Below are 6,843 nucleotides of genomic sequence, written 5' to 3'. Positions count from 1 at the left end.
TGGTATCAAGAAAGGATCAGAGCTCCAGACACATGCAGGATCAGGGCCTAGAGGGGTTCCTGCCTCAGGACCAAGATACTCATCCTGGTGACACCTTGTCCCACTTCACCTGCTTGGAAAAAGTCCTACAGCACAACTGAGTCCCCCAGCACAGAGGAGATCCAGCCCAGCAATTTTTTTTTCTAGCCACCTATTTGTATTCTGACATCATTAATCATTGCTCTACAAAAATATCCTATCTTCTCAGGAATACATCACTGTGTGGCCATTTCACCTTTAACTTTTTCTACATTAGCAAAAGCTATGCATTTTAGGCTTAAAATCTTGGTATGTCATAAGCTCAGCCTTCCTATACAGAAAGTATGTCACCATATTTTGATCTCAAGTGTCTCTAGCTGCAACCCTAAACCCTTACTTATAGTAATGAATAATAATAATCAATATATACTGTATGCTTTCTTTCATATTTTCATGTATAAATTGCCCATATCCCTTAAGAATTGGTGTGGGAAAATGCATTCTGTAGCATTCTTAGTAACAAAATAGTTACAGCCTGTGCTACATACTAGAAATTCAGCGAGACACAGCAAGAAATCAATAAAAACACAAATTGCTCCATCAATACATACATTCATTTATACTCTTCAAGGTTATCTTTGCTATGCCAGCACAGAGACACATTTTCTCCATATATAGCCTTGCATATTAAACCAGGCAAGAGAGAAGGGAATGGAAACAAAAGCTATCAGTACAAATCTAATCTAGCTAGCGTGCACATTCACAGACTTTAGAGCTGGTTTTCCTCTCTGTTCAGGAAGCAGTCTGTAATCTGGGCACACCAGCAGACACTGACTCTCCATTCCCTGTAAAATTATCTTCTCCCAAGGCAGATATATTTAGTCATAGAAAATAACCCCAAATTCATCTTGTGTACATATCACTCTATCCACTAGTATAATATCCATGAACAGGATTTTTTTTGCATCAGTGAAACATGAATGTGTTATGACCAAAGAATTGATGGGTTAAATTCTGGTTGGTGGTCATCACTGTCAAAAGAGCACAGAGATCCCACCTCAGTGTCTTTCGGCCACTTCATGTACATGGACTTGAGCTGCAGCCCACTGCTCCAGGAGGACCACTCAATGCTGACATTCTTACTCACCTTCCCTTTCATGGATCATGATGGGGGTATTTTCAAGGCAGAACCAGGTCTGTTGTGCAGAAAAACACATTCTGCAACATTGGAGCTTAGGGACAGAAGAGGCTGTGTTCCTAGTAAGAAAGTGGAAAAACGCTAGGAAAGATGTGAGGTAGGATCTGTCTGAGGTCTCTGTTTAATAGAATCAAAACAAGCAGAGCAGTGACAGGGAAAGGCTTTTTTCCATGAGGTGTCTGATGCAGACTAGCTGCACTGGGAGATGCCTTTCTGCCTGTAGCAGTCAGTCATTGCAGAAAACAGCATTTCAAGAGAACACCCTAGTGAATACATGCACTGCTATTTTAGCATGTTATTAATACTGCACACCATAATACATTGCTTAGTTGCAGAATTCTAATTGCACCATTTATTATTTGTACTAACCAATCACAGCCTGACTTGCCATGCCTGTGTCATTGGTATTTGCCCATTCTGTCCAGTCCTGATGCAGTCTCTTGCCTTTATTTCTATTGTGTTTACTATTAAACACAATAATTCTGCAAGGTTAAGCTGAACATGCACTTCCTACTAGGAACTGACCATTAGATTGCTTATGTTGGATATCCATTATATTTGCAGGCAGATCATCATGGTGTTCCCAAGAAGGGAAAGTGTGCCTTGAAAAAGCACAGAAAGAGCTGCTTCCTTCATACCACCTTCCTGATGCTGAGTGTATGGACTTCTTATTCTTTTTACTCTTATCCACCACTACTGAGAACATCAAGGTGTAGATGTGAATTATTTTGATATATTCTGGGCATCTCAAACCTTAATGTAGGATGAGCCATGTGTTACTGCAGAGTATGTCATGGATTAATTCTTTTGTTTGTTTGTTGGCTATAACAACACCATGCAAGAAAGTAAGATGGAAGTCTTTATTCTTGCAAGGTATCTTGCTGCTCTGGAGACAACTGAATGCATCTCTTTGCCCATGCAACACTTAACATGACGCCATTCCTCTGTATGTGGGGTGCATTTTTATTACTCCTTACTTCAAGCACAGGTACAGGGAAACCTTTCTCTGAGCTTTCCCTGATGAAACCTCAGTGAATCATACAGGCTCTAGCAGAAGTCTGTACCAAAGAACCCAAACATTCATACGCCACAGGAGTTGCACAGCAGCACAACCTTAAAACTGCAGAAACTTTGTTGTTATTGGAAAAGTTAAGCAGAACAGTTAGCAAACTTGTTTGTTTCCCTCTCTGGAGGTGGCTGCAAGCAAGCTTTCTGAGTGTTTTCCCCTGCATGTGGTGTCTCAGCAATACAGGTGTCATGAGTTTTGCCTAGTCCGTGTTCAATATGGAAATGACAATCTTGCAATTTTTGTAATCATCTCACAATCTGTCTCTGGATTTCAGCATTTAGGCAGACAGGGGCATTGCAATGCCCTATGATTAGCTCTGATTGTGAAACTCCTTCCATAACCAAAATGATAAAAGTGATCAATCACCTTAACAATAGTTAATAGCTTTTATCCAAAGCCATAATAATCCTGTGCTGCAGTCTGACTATAGCAAGCTATTACCCTATGAGCCCAGCCTTGTGGCTGAAACAGCAGTGTTCTCTCTCATCTAACAGCCTGAAAGGACACCATATATCATGGTCCTACAGGCTTCTTTCCACCTTCCTCCATCCCTGCACGGTAACTCCTGCTTGTCTCTGACTCTCAGTCTCTCGGGTTCTTATCCCCGAGATTCGGTGGTAAAGTGTCTTTTGCCCTCTGAAACACCTCACGTCAGAAGCAGAGAAGAGTCAGGAGTCGCCATTTCAGGTTTTCCAAGGTTGTTTATTTTTTCTTATCTCACCGTTCTTTCTGTGCTCTGCCAAGGTTCCTGCTGTGGCAGAGAACTCGTGGTGACTCCCCCTGGTCAGGCGGTCTCAACCTTTTTGTACCATTCTTCCGGCCCAACCTTGGTCCATAACGTATTCTCTATTTACAATTAATTGCCAATACCTATCACTTATGCTAACCATGTCACCTCTACTCTAAACCAATCTCTTGTGTCCCAGCACTGCAGAAGATGGAGGGCAAGAACAAGAAGGAAGAAGAACAGGTCCATGCCCTGATTCCTCTATCTTGGCTCTTCAGCCTCCATTCTAAAAAACCCCCAAATTCTACTTTTTCACCCTGTGATAAACAAACTACTACTCATTTCACACTCTTGAGACTTGCAATTCCTCGTTGGCTCTGTGCCAAGGTTTCCAAACCCCCTGTACAGACTACAAACCCCCCTGTACAGATTCCAAACCTCCTGCTTGGGTCCCAGGCCCCTCTGCTGGGGTCCCAGACCCTCCAGGACAATGCAAAAGATGCCCTGGACTCCGACATCAATCAACATCATAAAATCTCAGTTAGCTCTCTGGGAGGCTCTTATAGGAAGTCTCCAGTCCCTGAAGCCAGTTCTTGCTGTCTGGCTGTCCAGACCTTACCATGTCATGTCAGTACCAGAGCATTTCTTTTCACAGCCATCCTTTTTCCTAGAAAAATGGAAAAATGTTGTGAATTTTTAGGCACCTTAGTGCTTGGCATTTGAATGCTAGCAAAGAGCAGGAAAATGAGCTTGTATCATGACAAGTGTGATCCTTCTGGTCTCCATGCCAGACCTGAAGGCCTACAGTGGGGCTTACACAATCTGTAGCATCTCTCTGAACGGTGGTGCAGGGATGCAGTTAATCTACCTTTTCCAGTTCAGCTACTGCCTCTCTCCAGAAGTAATCAATACCAAAGAGGTCATAACTTTAGGGACATTCTGAAGCGTAGAATAAGGACTTTAAAATAAAAAATTATAAAGCAGATATGTTGTATTTCCAGCTGGGACACACAGAGGATATCTCCTCCAAACCCTGTGTACCTGGCCAGAACAAGGTCCAGGTTTAAATACACATGGATCCCACAAACCCACACCTCCCAGGTTTAAATACACATGGATCCCACAAACCCACACCTGCCAGGTTTAAATATCATTGATCCCACAAACCCACACCTCCCCACCCGCCCATTCCCTGCCTTCTCTCTCTTCCTATTCTGATCAGCTGTGACACCTCCTGGTGGTGTGAGTTGGGCTCTTGGGAGGAAGGCTGACGTCTTCCTCAGGTTGATCTTCACTTCTGGGCAGGTGCAGTGGAGGTTTGGCTGTTTTTCAGGTCACTTTGCTCTTGCCAAAGACTAGGAGCTTGATTTTGCTGGGTTCAAGCCACAAAGTTCTGTTTTATCGATTTTTGACAAATACCTAGGTCCTGCTTTGCTGAGTTTCAACATTCTATATCTTACCTATATGACTTCTACCTAGTAACTCCCTAACAACCAACCTTGATAGATAATCTTCTGTGTTCTCAGTACAAGCTGTTTCTCTACTACAAAATCACAAAAAGCTGCTTCTGAAGTCTTGTATTTTTATATTTATAAACATCCTCCATATCAATTCCACTGATCTGTCTCTGCCTCTCTAGTTTGCCTCAAACCCATTTTTTCTAATTTCTAATTAAACCAAGTATATTGAATGTTAAAGGATTTTCACTTTTATAGGTTATGAGAGAAAAACTTCTGAGAAAGTCAAGATGAAATTTGTAAGACTGGTGGAATATGAACATGACAAGTTTTCATGCCAAATCAAAGTCAGCTGGGCATCACACAGGAGAGATCATAGAAAAGTTTGGGTTGGAAAGAACCTTTAAATGTCATCAAGTCCTATGACCTCTCCAATGGATGGTCATCACCATTTGCGTTTCAGGAAACAATCATGTCCCTTCTGCTGGACTCAGAAAACATCAGGATCTTCAGCATCCTGTAACTGAGTGTTTGTTATTGCCATCTGCATATGTACTGCCTGATACTTGCTGCTGCTTTTCACACCAGTCTGTTATAGGAGCACCCACAGCCTCCCAAATTTGAAGAGTAGCACAGCTTTGAAGTATTTTTTCATTAATTACCTTTTCACTAGATAAGTTATTAAATAGTGGACTGAAAGAGAAAAAAATCAACTCATCAGTACTGTAAGATAGGTGGTATCATAAAGAAGGTAGAGATAGGATGAAATACTTAAGAAAGTGGAGACAAATTAGTCAACCAAGACAGGGGAAAATCTGGGTGCAGGATGGTGAGGGTTTTGCTGAACTCTCCCCAGGAGCACGACTTGAATCTTGGGCACTTGTAATAATCTAGTACAGTTACAGTTCCTCAGGAAGGCACAATGTGGGGTGAGCAAACACATTTTCACAAAGGCCAGACAGCACTGGCACATCACAGTATTTTTGGCAAGGTCTGTGTTTCTCTCTCTGAGTAGCAGATTTCAGCTCCCACATCCTTATTTAATACATCAATAAATAACCAGAGGTTCTCTTTTCCCCTGCAATGACCAGAAGTTGCATTCACTCTTGAGGGACACTTCACTTATACTCTGTGATTCAGTAGCAATAATTTCACAAGTTGAGCTTTTGCCTTCTGGTTTAGGATGAGAGGAAAACTTGATTTGGAAGTGTTAGATGGAAGATAAAAGGTTTATTCAGATTTAGTCTGGAGTTTTTTCCTCCTTGTCCATCCTCTGAAAGATCCCTTCAAGTTCATATCAAATATATTTAGTACTTTTTTCACTGTAATAACCATAGTTTCTTTATTACATTGGAGTTTAAAGTCAAAAATAGATCCCCTCATCTTTGGCACATCTGCAGGTTCTTTTTTGTTAATTTATTGTTTGCTTATACATTTAGTTCACACACTCTCTTAGTAGAGATATGTTTCCCTCTGTAAGCTCCAACATTCTCAATTCTCCATTATCTGCATCTGTTATATCCATGAGAATATCTGTGTTTCTGGCTTCACACCAGCTTGTCTACCTGTGTCCAACTTATAATTCATAAAAGTTCTATTTGATTTCAAGATAATATTCCATTTATCTTCTGCAACAGTGTCCTTTGGTCAGAGGGAATTTTTCTGAGTAATGTTGTTGTCATCTTCTCTGTCCATGTTTTGTCCATGCACACTCTGCTGGCATATGCACTCTTGCAAAGTAACATAATCCATTTCAACTTTGCATTTCTTCCCAAATATCAGGCATTATCATTGCTGACATTGGTTTTCACTGTATATCTATACATTATTTTTTTGCTGACCAGGACTTTCTGTCACTCTCTTTTCCTCTAACATTCTGTACTTCCCTTAGCAGCCATACTGTCACCTCATGTAGACTCCAAAAGAAAAAATGCAGCTTCAGTTGCCACTTTCAGAAATATAATTTTTTGTCACAGATTAATTCTAACTTCTCAAACACTCCTGTGAGTGTTTTGCCCCAGATTCTTGTCATGATCTTGTCCCTTATTAAAGACTTTGGACCTCAGGTTGTTTGTCTTAAATGAGTCACAGACTACGTTTCTGTTTTGAGTCTTGGATTGCTAGATATAGATATAGATAGGTATACATACACATATGCTTGCATTTATAAACATATATGGACATACATATACCACATATGTTCATATATATCATGCAATGTTAGCAACATGTTTTTCTTCTGTGATATTTTTCATCTCTTCCCAGTCATATCTTCAAAAGAGAGTTTCATGAAAACCATTAATGAAATGAAAACATGACCTGATTCTGATCAAATTGTTGCCAAAACTGAAATTGTATTCTGATTATTTTCTCA

This window comes from Prinia subflava, chromosome 7 (assembly GCF_021018805.1).
Source record: "Prinia subflava isolate CZ2003 ecotype Zambia chromosome 7, Cam_Psub_1.2, whole genome shotgun sequence".
In the NCBI taxonomy this organism is placed as follows: Eukaryota; Metazoa; Chordata; class Aves; order Passeriformes; family Cisticolidae; genus Prinia; species Prinia subflava.
Note: the sequence above shows the minus strand (reverse complement) of the source record.